The following is a 21,968-nucleotide window of genomic DNA, read 5'->3' as shown; positions in this document are numbered from 1 at the left end:
ATGGATAAGTCCAGTCAAATTTGACTATGGGGTGTGGCACTCATCTCATTTTTCAGGCCGAGGGAGCCGGCGTTTGTCCACAGACACCTTTCCAGGTCATGTGGCCAGCATGACTAAAATGCTTCTGGCACAACGGGACACCGTGATGAGTGCCAGAGTGCATGGAAATGCCATTTACCTTCCCGCTGCAGCAGTACCTATTTATCTACTTTCACTGGTGTGCTTTCAACACACCACTTAAGGAACACGGGTGGCACTGTGGTCTTAACTACTGAGGCTCTTGGGCTTGCTGATCGTAAGGTCAGTGGTTCAAATCCATGTGACGGTGATGAGCTCCCGATGCTCTGTACCCAGCTCCTGCCAACCTTTTGATATTCTGACCATGGCTAGAAGAGAAGTTTGAATTAGTGCATTCATCACTAATTAAGATAACTTGGCAAGTTACTTGCTTTCAGCTTAACCTACTTTACTAGTCTGTGTGACATTTGAATCCTGCTGGAATTTGGTTGGAGGAAAGGACAGCAAGCACATGCTTCCTATCTGTGGTGGGAACGCTTGCAACACTTCAGGTGTCGCTGGATCACATCACTAATCAGCTCTGATCGTTGGCCATGCTGGTTGGGGCTGATGAAGTCCAACAATATTTGGCAGGCCACAGGTTCTTGACACCTAATTTAAATTGTGTTTGACCTTACACCACCCATCATCTTGACATCTTTCCACAGGGCCTGTAAGACGGAGCTGTTCCACCAGGTCTTTGGTCAGGGCCCAGTCTGACCCCTCTCCTCCTACAAAGCCCTATACAGTCATACCTCGGGTTGAAAGTGCTTCAGGTTGAGTGCTTTCGGGTTGAGCTCCGTGGCAACCCGGAAGTAACAGAGTGTGTGCATGCGCAGACGCTCAAAATGATGTCATGCGCAGAAGCGACAAAATGTGACCCGCGCATGCGCAGACATGCTGTCACGTCTTATGTTTTGTTCAGGATGCGAATGGGGCTCCGAAACGGATCCCGTTCGCATCCCGAGGTACCACTGTATATAAGAGGCCTCTCTAACTCCTCTCACCGGCTCATATAAATAGCTGAGCCTGGTGAGTACCTAAGGTTCCCAACCCCTATAGTCATAATTTGCTGGTTGCCTTCTGATCTTATTTGATTTTAATCCGATTTTAATCTGTATTTCAGTCGATTGCAGGATATTAAGTTTTAATGTATTTATATTTTGATGTTAGCCACCCTGAGTCCGGTTATGCCTGGGGAGGGCGGGATATAAATAAAATTATTAGTAGTAGTATCATTATTATTATTATCATACAAGCCAACTCCTAGGAGGCCAAGGTCCCTTCAGCCCCGCCAATAAAATATTTAAGGGGGCTGCCCCCTCAAAGTTAATAGGCACTGCCATTCAGATAGTGTGCCTGTGCTGCATCTTGTGATTGATTATGTAGGTTTGAGCTTACCTGGGCCCTCCCAATATTTTATTCAAGTTGGCACCCCTGCCATCCATATAAGGAAGGCTATTATTAACCACGTTTTAGCAATGGACAGTTGCACAATACAGGCAGATAAGCTATTTTGGATTGAGATTCAAGGCAGGTAAATGTATACTTTTCACTGCTGGTGCTCTATTATTTGTTTTACATTTTATTTTAGTTTTTTTTAAAAAAACTTAGTATGGATCTACATGGAGTGCTACAGCTTTAAGCAGCTGCTCTTTGATATGTCCTGTGATATTGCCTGCAATTAGCAAACCATTAAGCAGGTTTTAAAATATTCTTTAGAGTTTTGCCCCAGCCTGATCCCTTTCTCTCTAAGGCTACATCAAGCACTAAGGCTTTGGGCCACCATATTGTGTCTCACTTGTAATAAACAGCATTTCTGGTTATCAAACACCTTGGATTCACGGCGCTGTGGCCTTCAGTCACCCACAAAAGGTATTTATTGCCTCATATACGCCTCCACTATGAACACTAGCTTCTAATTAATACCACTTAAATCTACAAGTATTGCCACAAAGAGACACTTAGGAGCATGCTTGATGCTCTGTATTACTCACAACTGGAAACATGCTTGAAAACCTTCCAGCTGTCTGACACAGAAATTTGAGAGGACACTCAGTAAAGGACCAATTTTACTGAATCATCAGCTAATGTGCTGTATTATATACAGGCAGCACTGCACAGAAGGTAGCCTAACTTCTAGCAGAATAGAGCCAGGGGTTGCAGTGGAAAATGGTTCTCACCCCACCCCAAAGTCATTTGTGTTCCAGAAGGGCTTAATCCCTGAACACAAAGACATAGTTTGCAGGTGTGTGTAGAGACACATGTTCCAAGCAAGCGGGATAACAAGTGCATACATTGATTATTATGATATGAGGATACAGTGGTACCTCGGGTTACATACGCTTCAGGTTACAGACTCCGCTAACCCAGAAATAGTGCTTCAGGTTAAGAACTTTGCTTCAGGATGAGAACAGAAATTGTGCTCCGACGGCGCAGCAGCAGCAGAAGGCCCCATTAGCTAAAGTGGTGCTTCAGGTTAAGAACAGTTTCAGGTTAAGTACGGACCTCCGGAACGAATTAAGTATGTAACCAGAGGTACCACTGTAGTATATTTTTTTAAAAAAATTTACAATGTCAGAATTAGGCCTTTTCTGGAAAATTAGTTCATGGTGTTACAAGCGTGTATTTATTGCTTAGGTTCCAGACAACTTTCCTTGATTAAAGGCTTCTGTTTGGGGGCAGGGAGGGAGCAGGGTCTACAATTAAAACTGCAAAAACTGCACAAAGCATTGTTGAACATCCTGCACGTTGGCTGATATTGATGTCAAGTGACTGGCAAGTGGATGGGAGAACTGGTCAAAGTTGGCCTGCTGGGGTGGCAGAGATAAAAGGTATGGCCTTGGAGCAAAAAGGTTTCCCACCCGAGAGATAGAAGGTAACAAGGAAGGGCCTCTGCCTGAGACTCTGGAAATCAACAGCCAATCAGATTAGAGAATACTGGTGAACAAATAGTCTGATCTGGTATAGGGCAGCTTCTGAGTAAATAAGTAAAAATTCAATTAGCTTCATAAATTAGCTGAATTTAAGATCAACAATTACTTTAAATGAGAAAATATATCCAACCCCCTACAATTTAGCTTGCTCTCCCCACCTCCACCCCATATTTTGCTTTCCAAAAATTCATACTTCTAACAAAATACCATTCCTATGTAATAATAAAGTTTAAGATATGCTATCGTGTCTCAGGATACTAAGAGTTAATCTGGTGTAATTTTCTTAATAAAACTCAGAGCTATATATTATTTTTGTAATCTATGTCACACGGTTTGACACCATGTAATTTTTGAGGTATTTTATAATTTGCAAGGCAAACAACAACAATGCCTACTGTCTTCTTAAAACTCTTTTGCTGCCAAAGAAACAGCCATTTGCTTTGTCACGATTACCACAGTAAATCTTAGAGTGAATGTATTTAATGATGGCTACAAAGCTTCCCTTTATTTTGCCAAGGAAAGGAAAGCTTCAGAACCACACTGACCAATTCTGCTCTCTATCTCAAGGAAATGAAAGATCACTCACTGGAGCCTACTTACCCAAATTTACCTGCTTAGAGAAATAACGGCTAATAAAAGACCAGGAGTTTGAAGCAAACTTCTCTTGTGCACTAGCAGATTAAATTGACTTTGGACCATTCTTTGAAATAATTATGGACTGAAAAGTATGTTGGCATATACATATAGGACTCATTTTAGCCTTTAAATTGAGCATACCAAGGAGAGTGGATGCATGGAGACCTTGTGTACAACCCACTAAGAACTGTTCCACCGCATGCGCACCCCTAAAAAACATCTTGCTATAATTCAATGGGCCTGCACAGTTACTGTATTGCCGCTGGTTTGTGACCCTCAACCCTCTTCTCCCATGGACAAACAAAGAATTGTTTCTTTCCCAAATCTGCTCAAATGCCCAATTCTGATGAGGTGACTTGCTTATTACACCAACATCCATGACAAATACCTCAAAAGTTAAGTCACCTGGTTGCAGGTTACGCTTTCAAACTCCATTATGCTCCAAATCACATATCAGATCTAACAATTCATTTCATTCATCATGTTTGAGTTTTCACTGTGCGGATATAGGAAATCAATTAAACCTATACTTCCCTTTGAATATTCATCTCTTTTACATTTACAGCAACCAGTCTATCTTTGTGGGAACTCTTCAGAGAAGGTTTTCGTTTGCTGAGCCAGCCCTGACGCAGAGGGATTTAGGGTTGTGGGTCTGGCTGACCACACTGTCCTTGTCCACACTGATGCAATCACTCCCTTACACACATTCAGCAGAGAACAAAACAAATATATGTCTAGCACACAGAGAGAAGTCAGTTTCTAGTTTATTTCACAACCTTACATACATCACCGAAATCAGTCAGCAACCTGTGGTCTGAGGGACACATGCCCCTCAGCCTAATTTCATGCACATGGGGGTTGCCTGGAGGGAGAGGCGTAGTGATGCTGAAACCTAAGCTTCATATAAAGAATTAAAATCTCTAAAATGGGCAGCCCTTCTCTCCTGTTTTTCTTCAAGACCTGTGCATCTTGAGGTCTACTCAGAACCAATCAGCTGCCTGAATTCTAGAACCAAAGCTGTGATTTCCCCTCGCCTTCAGCTGAAAACTGAAACCATGACTCCAGAGAGGATATAAAACACATAGTACCATGCAACTCGTTTATTGTGCTCACCTGTTGATGAAAGCACTTTTAAAGGTTAAAGCAAATTGTTTTATCTTGTTACACACACACACACACACACACACACACACACACACACACACACACACTCTCCTTACAGTAATTCTGCACCATATTATGTATTCTAACATTGATTTGGCATTACCATAAAAGAATAATGTCCAATATATGAATTAGGTATCTCAATCTCATCATTATTACCACTATAAAATGTTAAAAGAGTGTATTTCATGAGCAGAGCACAATTTTTTCCTTTGTAGGGGAAATTAGGTAGTATATCAATTAATACTAAATTGCAGTATCACTCGGAATACTTACGACATTCAGATGAATACCAAATGAATTCATTATGATAAGTGCTAACACAATGAATACCAAATGAATTAATAGTAGTCAAACCATTACCAAGCATTGCAGTGATATTTGCCTGATTCAATATTAGGGATAGATTTGAACACATCATTAAATAGTATGGGTCAGATTCTGCTTCTGCTGAAGGAAGCAGGATCACTTCAAGGGAACTAGGATTGTACTGTGCTGTGATTTAGAATAACATTGATGTAGGGACAAGGAAAATATACAGTGGATGCCTTCATACCATAAAAAGTCCTTTACTCACTGAAGTGCGCTATGTGTCTTCTCTTTATTAATATATGTGCTGCTTTGTGAGAGAATAACTTAACTTTTTGATAAGGAATGGTCTTCCTCAATGATTGACCTGGAGCATCACACTATCATGAGGGCAAATACTGAGGCCCCAGTTTGAAAGAAATGGTGTGAATATAACAATTTCCATTCATTGTTTGTGCTTCAGACCATAGTAAAGATAAACTAGGCTGCACCCGTAATATTTATGTGTTCCGATGCAATGCATTTCAACAATTTATATCTATTAGAGATTTAGTAAGACATGAAGGCATAAGTGGATTTAATCAGACATGTAATTATTTTTACGCCTGCAATACAAAAATATGCATAAATGAATTTATGGTTATTTGGCAATCAGGAGGAATAGTGTTTATAAATGTTGAAACAGCTGCTGGCAAATCTATGTGCAAAAGCAAGGAAAACAGCTTTTAGCGTCTACTAGGCAGGTGAGCAATAAGGGGCTTAGTGAGGCTTGTTTAGTATCTTATGGATGTTTGGGTAAATTTGGGGCAATTTCACGCAAGTCTGCTAAATGTTAGTGGTTGTGTGCATATCTGTTTTGACAGTGCAAGCCTGTCCTCAGTTCGCTGACTGGACAATGATAGGATTGTCATTGTAAGGGGAGAAAATGAAGATGGGCATGCTGGGGAAGTAAGGAAATAGCCAGATTAGTTGGTTACCAAGCCTTCAGCAGGGCTAGATCGTGTTTCATAGAATCATAGAATTACAGTTGGAAGGGACTGCAAGGGTAATTTAGTCCAACCCCCTGCAAGGCAGCTAAAGCAGGGGTCAGCAACCTTTTTCAGCTGTGGGCCAGTCCACCGTCCCTCAGACCATGTGGTGGGCCAGACTATTTTGGGGGGGGGGGAATGAACGAATTCCTATGCCCCACAAATAACCCAGGAATGCATTTTAAATAAAAGGACACATTCTACTCATGTAAAAACACGCTGATTCCTGGACTGTCCGTGGGCCAGATTGAGAAGGCAATTGGGCCATATCCGGCCCACGAGCCTTAGGTTGCCTACCCCTGAGTTAAAGCATCCATCACAGATGGTCATCCAACCTCTGCTTCCTTTGTCAGAAGAACACCAGCAAAATAGATGTTATAATTAATGCACACCCATTGGAGTCAATAAAGAGTCCAAGATGAATGCTCCACCCACTCCAACCTGGTATGGATGCCAGTTAACTGTGTCTAATTCATGACTCAGCACCAAGATGACATAAGCCTCAGCAAGGAAAGATAATTAGATTATCAAAGAGAGCAGCATGGGGCTACATCACTCTGTCACCATGTCTTCTGACCAAAGTTGGGGAACTTGCAGCGCATGGGCCAAATGTGGTTGGCCCCCCAGGCCTCTGCCTGGCCCATGGAACTCTCCCTAGGCAATGTCCATCCTATGGGGGAGGGCAATGACAAGCACATTCAAGCAGAAATGAGGCATGGCTCTGACCCTCTGCTTTCCCAGCCTACTGTCTTGCTTTCAGCTTCTTCCTTCCTGCTCACATGACTCAACTTCCAACTCTGGTCTTTGTCTTTCTAACTACCAGCAAGCCGTTTTTTTGTCTGGCACAGAACCACTTCCATTGTTTCATTAAGGCTCATAGGCTACCATCGCACCAGGAAGTTAGCCTGAATATTCCAGGAATTCTAATCCTTGTTTTAGATTTTAACACTTGCTGGATCCAGCATACTGCCTGCTCCCCGCCGCCCCCAGACTCATAACAATATAATAAATGAACAACATTAAATCAAGCAGGTTTACATCCTTGCTTAACAACCTGGGTCACAGATACGGAATTTGTTCAAAATCCAGTGGAATAAGATGTAACAAATGGTGAAGTAAAGAATTTTAATTAGTGGAAGCTACTGACATTCCAAATTTTTATTTAAATCCAATTAAAAAGTGGCACTTTCTAATGCCCCGGTAATGTCAAAAGTGGCCAGATCTATGACGAATAAAAGAACATTATTTACTGTCACAAATTCATGAGCAAATGAGTGACCCACCCCATGGTTGAATGGGCACCTCTGATTCCAGCCTGCTCCTCAGCAAAAACCAAAGAGATAATCAGGATCTGCTCAACTCTCAGGTTTGAGAAGTAAATAGTTGGAGCATAAATTAGGCACAGTGTTGGTTAAGTTTATAGGTCTATAATTTGAAAGAAACGTCCTATCCCACTTCTTAACAGATTGGAACTGCATTGCGTATATTCCAGCCAGTGGGAATAGCTCTCATTGAAATGATTACATTGAAAGACTTGCTAATAACTTTGACCTACCACTCTTAAGTTGTATGCGTGTGTTTTCAAACTTGCTAGGAATGCCATTTCTTCCGAGGGCTTTGAAAGATACACTGTGAGTTCCTCTACTTCCTTGCTGTAGAAGGCCAAAAGAATAAGGAAGATAAACTGTCAATACAGTGGTACCTCGGGTTACATACGCTTCAGGTTACAGACTCCGCTAACCCAGAAATAGTGCTTCAGGTTAAGAACTTTGCTTCAGGATGAGAACAGAAATTGTGCTCCGACGGCGCAGCAGCAGCAGGAGGCCCCATTAGCTAAAGTGGTGCTTCAGGTTAAGAACAGTTTCAGGTTAAGAACAGACCTCCGGAACGAATTAAGTACTTAACCCGAGGTACCACTGTAATGCCCTGTGTTTCAGTGTCTTGAAATACTTTATTACACACAGAAAAGATACTGTTCCTATGCATTATCATCAAACTAAACACTTGTTAAGTTTATGGTGTTTGCTGGCACCTTTCCCTAAAAAAAATAGAAGGGGGTGGGATCCATATCAGAACTGTGGAAGCGGTTAACCCTTTGACTCCTGCCATGTTCCCAATGAAAATTAAGTCAGCCTCCTAAAGCTGCTATTAAAAAGCCCCAACTAAACGTTATGTGATCTTTCCTCATAGGGAACCTTTCCTGCTGCTTGCAGGAGCTGTGTCTGTAACATCCAATATGAGCTTCCTAAATGTATGTTAGGATACTTTCAATTTCATTTGAATTATAGTGCAATCTGAACTTCCAAATATGTCAACTGGGAGAGGTTAGGCTATGTGGAATATCTCTCCACTGTGCTTCCCCCTATCTTTACACCTGGTGATAGAGAGCCCTGGTCGCGTTAGCTACACCCATGTACAGTGGCACAAGGGTGGGGAATTGTTATGTTGGGGGTGAGGCATAAACAAAATTGCACTGCACCCTAATTTCCGTCATTCACTGAGTCCACCCACAGAACTTGATGTAACTTACATCATCAAAAATGCAGCTATAAGTCAACCCGTCCCTTAGGAGTCAATGGAAGGGCAGAACACTGACCCCCAACTCCAGCCACAGCCCCGCTGGACACAAGCAGTTAAGGTGATACACCAGCATATCTGCCTTGTTAGGATTGCTCTGCCCTCTGTCACTTTATATATCTTTTGCATAACTTTAACAGGTATCATTAATGGAGAAACAATGGCATTCTGTTGCTGTCAAATCAAACAGTGAGTTCATTTTTTCATCAAACCAGCTGACATTATCGTGTTTGCTAAACGCTACTGTGCAAGAAATAATCCCACGTGATTACTTTGTTAAAAGCAGTTGCACCCACATCGCTAGCACTGTCCTGGTATCATTCTAATTGGTGGCAAAATTTTCTCTGAGATAACAGGTTAGAAGTATTTATACTTCAGCATTTGCTGAAGAAGTATCCTAACATTTAGTTTTGCTCCTTTTTTAAAAAAAGGCTATTTTTCCACTTTGATCTGCCACAACTAATATGATTGAAAAGATCATATTAGTAATGAAGGGAAGAGACAATGGCTTTCTCTATTGAAATTATTATGGTACAGTATTTTTGTCACTAATGTAGTAGCTCCGGAATAGTCAACATATTATCAAGCAATGTATGCAAGTAAGTTACTTAGTATCATTTGTGTCACATTAAAAAGTCTGAAGATAAACATTCAGATATATGTTAATACAGCACAGAATAAATTAGGGCATTTTTGAACACGGTTTCATTAAGTGTCCATCAGCTGAATGCTGATAATTTCAAAGCAAGCAAATATCTGGCTGAAAAATAATGATGTGTATTTTACAGACATAACTGTCTCTGGTATCTGGTGTGGTTTTTTTTCTTCAAATGATGGGGTTCTCTTTCATTCATGTATTAGATGTTATTGCAAAGATCAGTAATGTTTCCAATAAATTATAGATTGACCAGTCTGCATGCTTCTGTTTGTTGTTGAATCTTGCTCTTCTACAACCTCAGCCTGTCAGAGCTACATTCAGCCCTCTAAGACAGCTGCCGAATCTTTTAAAACTGCAGACTGCCCTCTGTTGCTCAAAAAGAGGCTGCATCCTATGCAGTCTCATTGCGTTCTCAACAAGAAATGTGAGTTTCATAATTCAGCGGCCGCAAAATGCCAACATTGCAAAAACCAAACACATTAGTTTAAAATATTAAATGAATGTCGCACTGATGCTGTGAAAACACAGCGAAATAAGCATGCAAACATGCACATAAATACTGATTGAATTAGCTAGCTGATTTCTTTCCCCCCTTCTGTTTCAATAGCAAAATATGTTGGCCAGGATACAGAACCGCACGCGCGCCCCATATCAAACACAAATGGTTCTGTAAGCCCAAGTGGCTTTTAGGCTTGTTTTTCTCAAATGGCGCCCCGCCATGCTGCACGGCAAACTGCTTTGAAAGTGAGGGGAGGATCAGAAGCAGGTTGTAATATGGTAAAGGTATCAGCTGTTTAAAGAAGTTAAAAAATATATATCTACAGAACTGGCTCCCTGTGTGGGCCTCACCAGCTCGTTCAATCCCCACCATTAATCTGAGGAGGGCAGGCTTATATTGGAGGGAGGACACCAACAGTTAACAGAATTTGGAGGAAAAAATGCAAAGTGTAGTACACTTGGCAGGAAAGGAAACTCAACAGCTAGGTAACTCAGCAGAAAAACAAAACCATCTAGTAGATTATTATTGCCCAGCCCTGATTAGGCTTGAAAGAGCAAAACAGCTGAATATAGCATTTATGTCTATGAGGGGGGGAAATGATGCTGTGGATATGCTGGTGGCACTTTCAAGCTTATCTTCTTCAGTGCCTTAATAAAACAGTACAGTGCACATGTTTGTACAATGATACACTTAAGGCTGATTTCACTCCCCCTCCCTTCACCTTATTCGCTTCTAATTGATTAATAATTAGGAGAGGAAAACATTTACAAAGCTTGAATGTGCTGCATCATATGGCAACAGCAACTTGACTTGTTTTCGTTTGTTTGTATGACAGGCTTTTTATTGACTTTAGCCAAAATTTAAAAAGTGCATGATAAGAGATAAATGTAGAGGTCCAGTATCATGACATATGTACATCCATAAGCTCCTAACAAAATATCCTTCCCTTGGACTTTTTAAAAAAATGCTTTTATAAGAATTGTCTTTATTATAGGTAACATACCCATTCACACTACACAGTAAAAAGAAAAAAACATTGGGAACAAGTAGGCATTCATGGATTTCATTTTTTTAAAAAAAACTTTTTTGTAGCTGAAATGTATTTAGCTTACATCAAGGACAAAATAATAGACACTATGCATGCTCCCAGTTCATATGTTTTGACTTAAATAGCATGGCAAACATTTACTGAAGAAGCTGGGAATGTTTATTCATTCAGAAATACAATCCGAAAAATAAAAGCACCCATGCTACAAATATTTCAAGTTGCCATTTTGATGCTGGCAAGGGCAAACAATGGAATTGCATAGTTGTAGCTATAATTTTTCAAATGCAAATGTTGACATGAAAACAGTAAGAAGGAATTTAAAGATGAAGAGAGAGAAAAGGAAAACTCAGTTATTGAAGGTTCATACACTCTCGCCTGCTTAGCATTTTTCTGCAAATCAGATTTTCTTCCTAATGTTATGATTAAAACATGTATTCATGAAACTGATGTTTTAGTATATTGAGAATATGGTAATGCCAAATCTTCTAATGTGCATTCATCATACCATTTTGCATATGATCGCATTTTTTGTCAAGGCCGTAGATTAAAGCTTTCTTATCTCTGAATTTTAAAAATATCATGCATGATTCCTTATTTAAAAACAAAAAGCAAACACACAATAGAGAACAAGAAAGCCCAACATATGTTTAAGTTAACAAATGACACTAGTATTTATTTTCACTACATCTATTTGCAACATGTTATTTAAAATTCTATTTTTGCTATAAATGTTTAGAAGAAAGTATCATATTGTTGATATTTTACATACATAAACTATATTTAGGTGGACCTCTTTCACCTACAATCTCTTGTAAAATCCATGGCATGCCTTATATTCAACAGTGCCATATATTAACCCACCTATATTTCACATGATGGGAAAATCCAATGTGTACCACACAAAGGTCTTTGGAAAAGAGACAGGTTACAAATGTGATCTGATGGTGATAACAATTTTATTTTACAAGTAACTCACTACTGATGACTTTTTAAGTTTCAGAAGGGTAGCCATTTTGGACTGTTGCAACTAAAGGAACAAATGGCACAGTCCTATTCATGTCTACTCTAAAGTAAGTGTCACTGAATTCAGTGGGGCTTACTCTCAGGTAAGTGTCTCTAGATTGCAGCCAGAGTCTTGTGGCACTTTCAAGAATGACAGTTTATATTTATGCCACAACTAAGGTGGCACAAAATTGTTGTTTTTTAGAAAGCTTGCACAGTGGTGGTGGTTCTGAAGTCTATTGTCTAAAATCCTTTTAAAGTATGTTGGCCACAAACACTGCATTAGCTATGAAGTCGTATTTTGGTTCTAGACTCTATGGTCATTCTTGAATGTGACCTTCCCCCCCCCCCCCATGTTTTACGAGCCACATTACCTGTGATCATATCTGAATCTTCTCCAGCCTCAAAGGCCACCAAATTCTCCCACCTGTCTGGTCCAGAAAGCATGCAGCACAGACCACACAAGGAGCCAATGAACTTTGATCCACAAATCTAAATCCACCTCCCTGCACAGTCCTCAATTAAAAATTATGCATGTGTAATTTAAAGCTACATACTGCCCCTCACTTATGCATACAATACAAGAAAGGCCAAGGGTTATTTTTCTAGGCTTCTATCCTATAGCCACTTACCTTGGCATAAGTCCCGTTGAACTCAATGACATTGATTTCAGTTGTGTGTACAAATGCAGAGGACTGTGTATGTAGTGTTACTGTAGAAATATGGCCAAAAAGAAACTAGCCAGTTCTGATGGTTAGAGTACTGGATTAGAAATGGGTTAGACCCACATTCAAATCCCCATTCAGACACAAAGTTCCCTAGCTAACCATGGGGCGCTCATGGTAGACGTTGCCTACCTCACAGAGTTGCTGTTGGAATATTCTCACAAGCTTCCTGTGAAGATAAAAGAGGTTTGGATTGGTTCCAAAGTGCTTGTGCCAAAGAGCAGGACAAAAAGAGCATAAACAGCTAAGGGGTAAGTCCTTGATAAACTCATTTAACCATATATTCAGGACTGATTGAATTTAGTGCTAGTTAATTTCTTAACTTAAATACAATTTAGATATCTTTTCTTGATCTCGTCTTTGGTGAGTAACTCCTGCTCTGCTCTCCCTGCAGATTTCTTTAACTGCAGCATATTCCCATGACAACACCGGATACCTTATCCGTGTAATTTTGACATCCCTTTATTTTAATTCTAGCAGACACTGACCACAAGAGGGCACAAAAGGGTTTTTGTTGCGATTTGTGTGAATTCGTTAGCTAAGTTTTCCGGGCCTGGATCTATGTAGTTTATCATTCATTTTAAAACATACTTTTGCTTTTAAAATGATTGAGGTATCATTACAGAATAAGCAGTGCCACACTAAATAAACCACCAACCATCATGACTAAGTTGTCCCATTGATTTCAATGGGATCCAAGTTCTGATAACTTCTTCTCAATTCAGCCCATCACCTGTACATTTTTTTAAAAAAGCGTGCTCTCTATTCTAGGCCAACAGAGGTTGCTAATGTGATGCACATGAGCCCATAGAGGCCTCCCCTGCCATACACACTTGGAAAAAGCATTCTGTTGTAGCCAATAGAAGGGGGGGGGGTAGGTGGGGGTGCAGGAACCACCAAGTGGGTTGTGAATAGTGTTGCCATACATCCAGGATTTCCGGAATACTGCAGTTGGCAGCAGTGCCTGGGTGGAAATCGTGAAAAAATGTCCAGGAAAATCCAGACATATGGCAGTGCCATTTTTCCATAAAAATACGGTAGCTTTAAAATGGCATTTTGCAATGCAGAACTTAAAAACCCTAGTCTAAGGAACAGTGCTTGCGATGGATTTAGGAGGCATATTTGGAAGCCAAACTACAAGCCTGAAATGTGTCTTTGTGTGGAAAAATAGTTTCTGTAACTAGGAAGTCTGTTTTTCTTTAATCTGCAATAATTAATGCTAGGGAAAGGTTTTTAAGGGAGTTTGACAGAGAGTTTACTTATACTATAAAGAATATTCATTTTATTTATTTATTTTATTTTAAGATTTCCCATGGTCACCATGCTAACATTGGATGAGACATCTGAACTTCATCATGAACTTCAACTCATTTCAACTCATATTTTGTATTTTTCATGTGAAACTGGATGCTTTTAATATCGGTATCTCTTGATGGTTTTTATTTGAGCAGGCTTGAAATTATTATTGTTATTTATTAAATTTGTATACTGCTCTTTGTCAGGAGATCACAGGGCAGCTCACAACATAAAAAAACAAAATGAGAGCATAAATTATGTAATAAAACAAACAAACCAATACACCACTCTCACGAATACATTGTAAGGCCATAGAATTTTAATCAGCCAAAGGCCGGGTTATAGAGAAACATTTTTACCTGGCACCTAAAGATAAGCAGTGAAGGTGCCAGACAAGCATTCCACAAATGGGAAGCCACCACAGAAAAGGCCCATTTTTGCTTTGTGCCCCTCTAGGCCTCTCCTGGAGGGGGCACATGAAGAAGGGCCTCAGATGATGATCACAGGGTCCAGGTTGGTTCATACGGGGAGAGGCAGTCTTTGAGGTATTGCGGTCCCAAGGCATTTAAGGCTTTATAGGTCAAAACCAGCACTTTGAATTGGGCTTGGAAACTAATTGGCAGACAGTGCAGTCGGGGTACGATCGGTGTAATATGCTCCAACTGTCTTGCTCCGGTGAGCAATCTGGCCACTGAATTCTGCACCGATTGAAGTTTCTAAACCGTCTTCAGAGGCAGCCCTACATATAACACATTGCAGTAATCTAACCTAGAAGTTACAAGAGCACACGCAACAGAAGTGAGGGGTGCAGCTGGGCTGCCAGCCGAAGCTGATGGAAGGCACTCTTTACTGCTGAGGCCACAACAAAGGATCCAGATGTTCCCACAAGCTACATACCTGCTGCCTGCCCTTGCTCCCCCCCCCAAGCAGCTCCCCACAAAGGGGCACCCCTCTGGTCAGCCCAGATCTCGATACTTCTCTCACTCCCAGATGGATTCTCAATCAGTCATTCAGTGGGGCAGGCTTTCCTCTGCCAGCCAAAGATGCAAAAAGGCTGGCTTCCTCAAGTGGAGGAGGAATTCCTGGCCGGATGAACAGCTCACTTCCCCCTCCGATGATCTCTGGCTGCTGCTACCTCTGAGAGCAAAATGTCAGTTCTTTGCAGAAGCTGCCAACTCTCAAATTCCAAATAACGCCACATGTTAACTATCATATGCTCTCATTTAAAAAACAACAACACTTCATGTCAATTATCAAATACTGTTAAATATCAGATATCAAACACTGAATTAAAATATAATTGGACGTCAAACACAAAACATTTGACGTTTTCCCCACAACTTACATCCATGTCAGAAAAAGTGCCATCTGCTTAATTGTTGTCTTTCTGACTTGTCAGTCATATTGATTTATATGCCACTAGCCGAGTTGCAAAGCCTAAGCAAATTAAAAATTAATATAGTATGGGTGCCATGTGCTAAAAACTAAGTAGTGGATTTTTCTGAAAAAGAGAAAAAAAGCAACATTTTCATTTTGTTCCAGCTTTCTAAAGTAAGTGTATTAACTGTTTTTAATATTGTTCTAGTCAGCGTAACTGGCAGGGCCTGGAGGAGTGTGTGGCAGAGGCCACAGGGCCAGAGTCCGATAAAGGGAAAGGGGGCAGCAATTTATGGGGTTTAGCGCCTCCTGCGAGGCAGGAGCCAGGGCTAGAAGGCCAGGATGAGCCAGGGGTGGAGGAACAGAGGGTGCCTGAAGCAGGGTGGTAGAATCCCCTCTATCCCCTTCCCAGCTGTTCCCCAGGGTCAGGAGGGGCTTGAAGAGACGGGCATAGTGGCAACTTAGGTGTAGGAGAAGTGACAGGTTGCTTGTGCAAGCTTCATCAGGTGAGGGTACTTAAATTCAGGTGGGGGAATGGTTGCACTGTTGCTCCAATAAAATGGCTCCGCTTTTCGGGGGGGGGCTGTGTTGTGGGCGGCAACCTGGGACCTCCCAGTGACCCGGCTGTGGGCAGAGGGATGCTGCCCATGTCATTAGGACTCCAAGCCATCGTGTCACGCCCCCTGGCTGACCAATCGAGTTAGCCAGGGGGTGTGGCCATATGGCGTTTAAATTGCAGTGCGGCTGGGGAGGGCAGCCTCCATTCGTCTCCTCCATCGGATCTCCCAGCCCACCCACCCTCTTTTCTTGCGTTGCTTGACCATGGCCTTGCTATGACTAATGTTGGTCACCTGGTTGTTGGGGCCAGGTAGGAATTTTTCCATTTGGCAAATTGGCACCAGCCATTTGGTTTTCGCCTACCTAGTAGCAATCATCACAACTTTGTAAGGTTAGGCACTGGGTAAGCCTTGTCATCTCCTGCCTACCTAGCAGTTCGAAAGCACGTCAAAGTGCAAGTAGATAAATAGGTACCACTCCGGTGGGAAGGTAAACGGCATTTCCGTGTGCTGCTCTGGTTCTCCAGAAGCGGCTTAGTCATGCTGGTCACATGGCCTGGAAGCTGTACGCCGGCTCCCTCGGCCAATAAAGCAAGATGAGCGCCACAACCCTAGAGTTGGTCACGACTTGACCTAATGGTCAGGGGTCCCTTTACCTTTACTTAAGCCTTGTCATGGGAGGGGCAGTTGTTGCCTCTGGCCTGCCCCTCCACGTTTAGGGTATCCTATTAAAGGGATCCAGGGGTATGATTCCTGTCCGAAGCCTGGGCGTGGTATAGGGCCATGCCACGACCCCATCAGTGACCCTGGGGGTACTCAATTGATGTATATCATGGGGCTCCCCCTATCGGTAGTTGACCCTTACGGGACTCCTGCAGACAGGCAGGAGTCAGGATATAGTATTGCTTCACACAATTGCCTAAGTGAAACCGCTCACATCTGTAACCAATACAATTGTGGCCAAATTTATCCCCTTAACCCAACATGTTTGTGTCTGTGAGTTTATTTCTGAGGGAACTGAGGGGCCTGGGGCCTCGTCACGCAATCAAGCTCAGAGCACATGCCTGAGGAGAGGATGCCAGCTGCTTAGTCCCCAGAAGCTTGTGTGCGTGTGTGATTTGCCAAAAAATAATTAAACTATTTCCTCCTTGAACTAGGTGTCCTCAATTCAACCACATGGCCTGATCAATTCAGGGAAACACCACTGTGAATACTAGATTCTACAAATGCACTGACACAACCAGGTGTAAAACAGCAACAACCAAAATCTTCTACTGTGTGGCAGAGTGGGAAACTCCAACTCCCAACAGCCTTAGCATGGCCAAAAGTCAGGTATGATGGGAATTGTAGTCTAACAACTCAGGGTGGGGAGCTGTACATTGGCTACTCCTGGCTTACAGTTCAAATGTTCCTAACAAAAGCTACAGGACATGGGGTGGAGGAGTAACCCAAAATTATATCACAAAATCCATCCAGAGATTTAAACTCATAAAAGAAATATCTGAGGATGTGGACATTCTTTTTATTCATTCTGAGCAAAAACACTTGCTGGCAGCAAAGAAATGGTATACTACTACCTAAGCGAATCAAGTCTTTTCTGCTCAAAGACTGTCTCGGAGGACAAGATGTAACTAAAAGACTAGATGGAATCAGACTGAGACCAGAAGTTGATCCTTAACAGGATTTCCTGTTAATAGAAAATTCTATTTAATATTATTGATGTGGGCGTTACAGCGCTCCAGAGCATGTCACCTTCTTGGAGAGCCCTGTAATTCCTTTAGTAAGACAACTGTAAAGAACTCTGCCTCTCCTTTGATAACTGACCCAGAGGGTATTTTACGGAGTTCAAAGAGATGGAAAAGATATGAATTTCCCCCCTTAAAGGAAGACTCCCTGTGGAACAAGATACAGAAAATATATATACTGTTTTCTTTTTCTTTTTTTTAAAGGCTCAGTGATCGATTCCATGCCGCTTCCAAAAACCTATTTGAAAAGAATTTCAAGTTTATGATATAAAGCATTCAAAAAAGGGAAAGCGAATTAATTGCATTGTCAGTCCTACTTACTCACTTGCTCACACTTATTTCCCCCAGAAGATGCCTGATTATTATTTTTGTCAAAGCTTAGACTTGCACATATCAAACATCTTTCAGAGCAATCCTAAACTCAAATTATGCTGGCTGGGAGAGCTATGGCATTTGGTGGAAGCCACACTACGCTGGCAGAGGACTAGATATGTCATGGCATGACAGATGAGCTGACAGAATTGTCCAAATGTGCCCATGGAACATTCTGCCAGTCATAGGAGCCAACTCCTAGGGGCCGAGGTCCCTTTGGGCCCCCCAATAAAATATTTGAGGGGGCCGGGCTGTCCCAAAGTTGATGGGCATTGCCATTCAAAGGATGTGCATGCACCACATCATGTGATTGATTGTGCAGAGCAGGATTTAACCCCCCCCATTTTATTCAAGTTGGCACCCCTGCCATGTGTGCCAACTTCCTATATTCACCCATATCCTATATTGTCCGGGGCAAACAGTGCCAGGAGCATGGTAAAGCTGCTCCTGCCCCCCAGGCCAGGAAGAGAGAGAGTGAGGAAGGAAGGGGAAAGGCCAGGAATGCAGCACAGCTCCCCCCCCCCGCCCCCAGTATGCGGCCAGGAGCAGCGAGGAATGGAGCAGCTTGTATTCAGGTATTTTTTCTCTCCCCCCCCCCGCCCAATTATAAAGTTGCGGCTTATATTCAGATGTGGCTTATATTTGGGCAAATATGGTAACTATCTTGGACCTGATCCTCACCAAAAGGGAAGAACTAGTCAATGAGGTGGAAGTAGTGGGAACCCTGGGAGGAAGTGACCACATCTTCTTGGGATTCACTATACAGAAGCAAGGGGAAAGTGAGTGCCATCTGGACTTTAAAAAAGTTGATTTCAAACAGCTTAAGGAACTACAGAGTGAGATCCTATGGAGTTCGTGGTGGATGGTTCTTAAATTGTAAACAATTCCAACTAGAAAGAAAAGTAAGAGGCATCTGCTTTTGAGTGACTGCTCAACACCTACTTTAAATCTGTCTTCATCCGAAAGGAAAGCAGTGCCCAACCTGGTGATAATAGGATAAATGATGCAGAGAAGGAGTTGTAGCCCAAGAAGAGGCATTTCTAGGCTCCCTTGCACCCAGGCTGCCCTACTAGGTGCTCTGCCACTCAGAGCCAGAGTGGAGAGGCATGATTTTGGTTCTCCCCCTGGGCCTGCGCCCTTGGTGGGTATCAACCTGGCTAACCCCTAGGTATGTCCCTGTGCCCAAGATAGATGGTAAGGGAATGCCTGGCTACTTCGAAAGAATTCAGATCTCCAGGGCCTAATGAACTGCATCCAAGGGTACTAAAGGAGCTTGCAGATGTAACCTCAGAGCCTCTTTCTATAACCTTTGACAATTCTTGGAGAGCAGGTGAGGGCTATCGTCAGCACTTACATCTTGAAAACATAGAATTGCCAGATAGAATTGCTTTGGCCACCTAAATAATCATGCAAAACAGGCTTAAATATGCTGGCCTTTTATGTAACATGAGCATATTAGTAAATAGATTTACTGGACCTATCCTTTTGAGTGGAGAGACTGCACACTTGTTCCACTTTAAATGACAGGAAATAGTTTGGTCTAACATTGCCTCTTCATGACAAAAGGAAACCTCATTTCTTTACTTTTGTTTTCACCCACTTCAGGCTATTTCCTACAGTGAGCATTGGAAACTGATGTAAGAGGTACCAAGGGATTGTCATTAATAGGAAGATCATGAACAGAGATTCAATATTTGCCCTTTCTAAAAGGTTTCAGAGCCACTGTACTAATGGCATCCCCACAGAGTGGAAATGTGAACATATATGTCCATGCCAGTTTTAAATGCAGGCTATTCCAGTGGCACAATAAATCAACTGCTTTGGTAGCTCTTTTGTGCTGCTCTGGAACACAGATGATTGCCTGTTTTATTTCCTAGCTGCAGATAAAACATCTCACCACTGAGTCTGTGCTTGCAGCTTTTACTCCTATGTGAAGCTAATACAACTATGTAGTCCAAGCTCAACCCATACAAGCAATATAAAAAGGTAAAAGGACTCCTGACAGTTAAGTCCAGTCGCGAACGACTCTGGGGTTGCAGTGTTCATCTCGCTTTACAGGCCGAGGGAGCCAGCGTTTGTCCACTCTGCAGACAGTTTTTCCGGGTCATGTGGCCAGCATGACTAAGCCGCTTCTGGCGCAATGGAACACCGACACCAGAGCAGTGCACAGAAACACTGTTTACCTTCCTGCCAGAGCGGTATCTATTAATCTACTTGTACCTTTTGGGGTGCTTTCAAACTGCTAGGTTGGCGGGAGCTGGGACCGAGCAACGGAAGCTCACCCCATTGCAGGGATTCGAATCACCGACCTTTTGATCGGCAAGCCCAAGGCTCAGTGGTTTAGACCACAGCGCCACCTGCATCCCATACATGCAATATAAGGTAAAAGGTAAAGGTACCCCTGCCCGTACGGGCCAGTCTTGACAGACTCTGCGGTTGTGCACTCATCTCACTCTATAGGCCGGGAGCCAGCGCTGTCCGCAGACACTTCTGGGTCACGTGGCCAGCGTGACGAAGCTGCTCTGGCGAGCCAGAGCTGCACACGGAAACGCCGTTTACCTTCCCGCTAGTAAGCGGTCTCTATTTATCTACTTGCACCCGGGGGTGCTTTCGAACTGCTAGGTTGGCAGGCGCTGGGACCGAGCAACGGGAGCTCACCCCGCCGTGGGGATTCGAACCGCCGACCATGCGATCGGCAAGTCCTAGGCGCTGAGGTTTTACCCACAGCGCCACCCGCGTCCCTACATGCAATATAAATACATACAAAAAGCAGGCATTATACCCAACATGGGCTTTCTTCTGTTAAAATTGTTAAAATATGAGGGACTTGGCAAAAAGTTAGTTAGAACATTAAGAGGGTCATAGAATCACAGAACTGAGGCATTGGAAGGGATCGCAAGGGTCCTCTAGTTCAACCTTTGCAATGTAGGAATCACAGTTAAAGAATCACTGACAGATGAACATCCAAACTGTGTTTGAAAGCCTCCAATGAAGGAGAGTCCACCACTTTCTGAGGTGGCCCCTCCCGCTGTCGAACAGCTATTACTGCCAGAAAGTTCTTCCTAATGTTTAGTCGAAAGCGCCTTTCTTTTAATTTGAGGAGGGGGTGGCCATTGGCAAACAGAGTGAGCACATGCCAGGGACACAGCCCTGGTGACCAGCAAGTGGACTGAGGGGTCATGCCAAAGGCAACTGTTTAGGACCATGGACTAAAAAACGCCTTGGCTCTGCTGGGCCACAAGGGTTCACCTGACAACTTCATTCATATTTCACAAAATTTATGCACTACTTGATCGTAAAAACAAACAAAATGGTTTGCAAAACAGTGAAATCAAGAAAAAGTCACAGCCTTACGTTAAAACATACAAAAGTAAAAATACTCAAAAGAGTTTACAATTACCTCAACTTCCTAAGCATCTGGCTGGGCTTGTCTAAATGAGAATGTTTTCAGCAGGTACCGAAAAGAGTACAGGTTTTGACCTATAAAGACCAGCTCAGGACCACAATACCTCCAGAACTACCTCTTTCCATGTAAACCTTCCCAGACCCTGAGATCACCTTCTGAGGCCCTTCTTCGTGTGCCTCTCCTCGAGACGTCTGGAGGGTGGCAACATGAGAACGGGCCTTCTCTGCAGTGGCTCCCCGTCTGTGGAATGCTCTCCTCAGGAAATTTCACCTGGCACCTTCATTATACATCTGTAGGCACCAGGCAAAAATGTTCTGTTTTAACCAGGCCTTTGGTTGATCCGATTTATATCCTATGCCCTTTGTGTGTGTTTTTGGTGGGGGTGCCTTGGGTTTTGGGTTGTTTTTATTTTTATGATGTATTTTGTGGTTTTATATCTTGATTTATATCTTGAGACCCCTGGGTATAGGGCAGTATATTAATAATAATAATAATAATAATAATAATAATAATAATAATAATAATACAAAAAGGTGCCTGCTTGATCTCAATAGACAGGCAGTTCCAAAGTGTAGG

The 21,968-nt window shown here is 42.4% G+C and overlaps 1 long non-coding RNA gene across 1 annotated transcript in view; it reads right to left on the bottom strand.

The window, feature by feature from the left end:
• Positions 1 to 8,039, bottom strand: part of LOC308570332 — a 56,422-nt gene extending 48,383 nt beyond the window's left edge. Inside the window, exon 1 of the long non-coding RNA XR_014001134.1 lies at positions 7,686 to 8,039. This is a non-coding gene — a long non-coding RNA (uncharacterized lncRNA). The remainder of the gene's footprint in view (positions 1 to 7,685) is intronic.
• Between the last annotated feature and the right edge of the window lie 13,929 nt (positions 8,040 to 21,968).

Source organism: Podarcis bocagei, assembly GCF_964188305.1.
Source record: "Podarcis bocagei genome assembly, chromosome: 12".
Lineage (NCBI taxonomy): Eukaryota > Metazoa > Chordata > Lepidosauria > Squamata > Lacertidae > Podarcis > Podarcis bocagei.
This window is presented reverse-complemented; position numbering and strand designations above follow the sequence as displayed.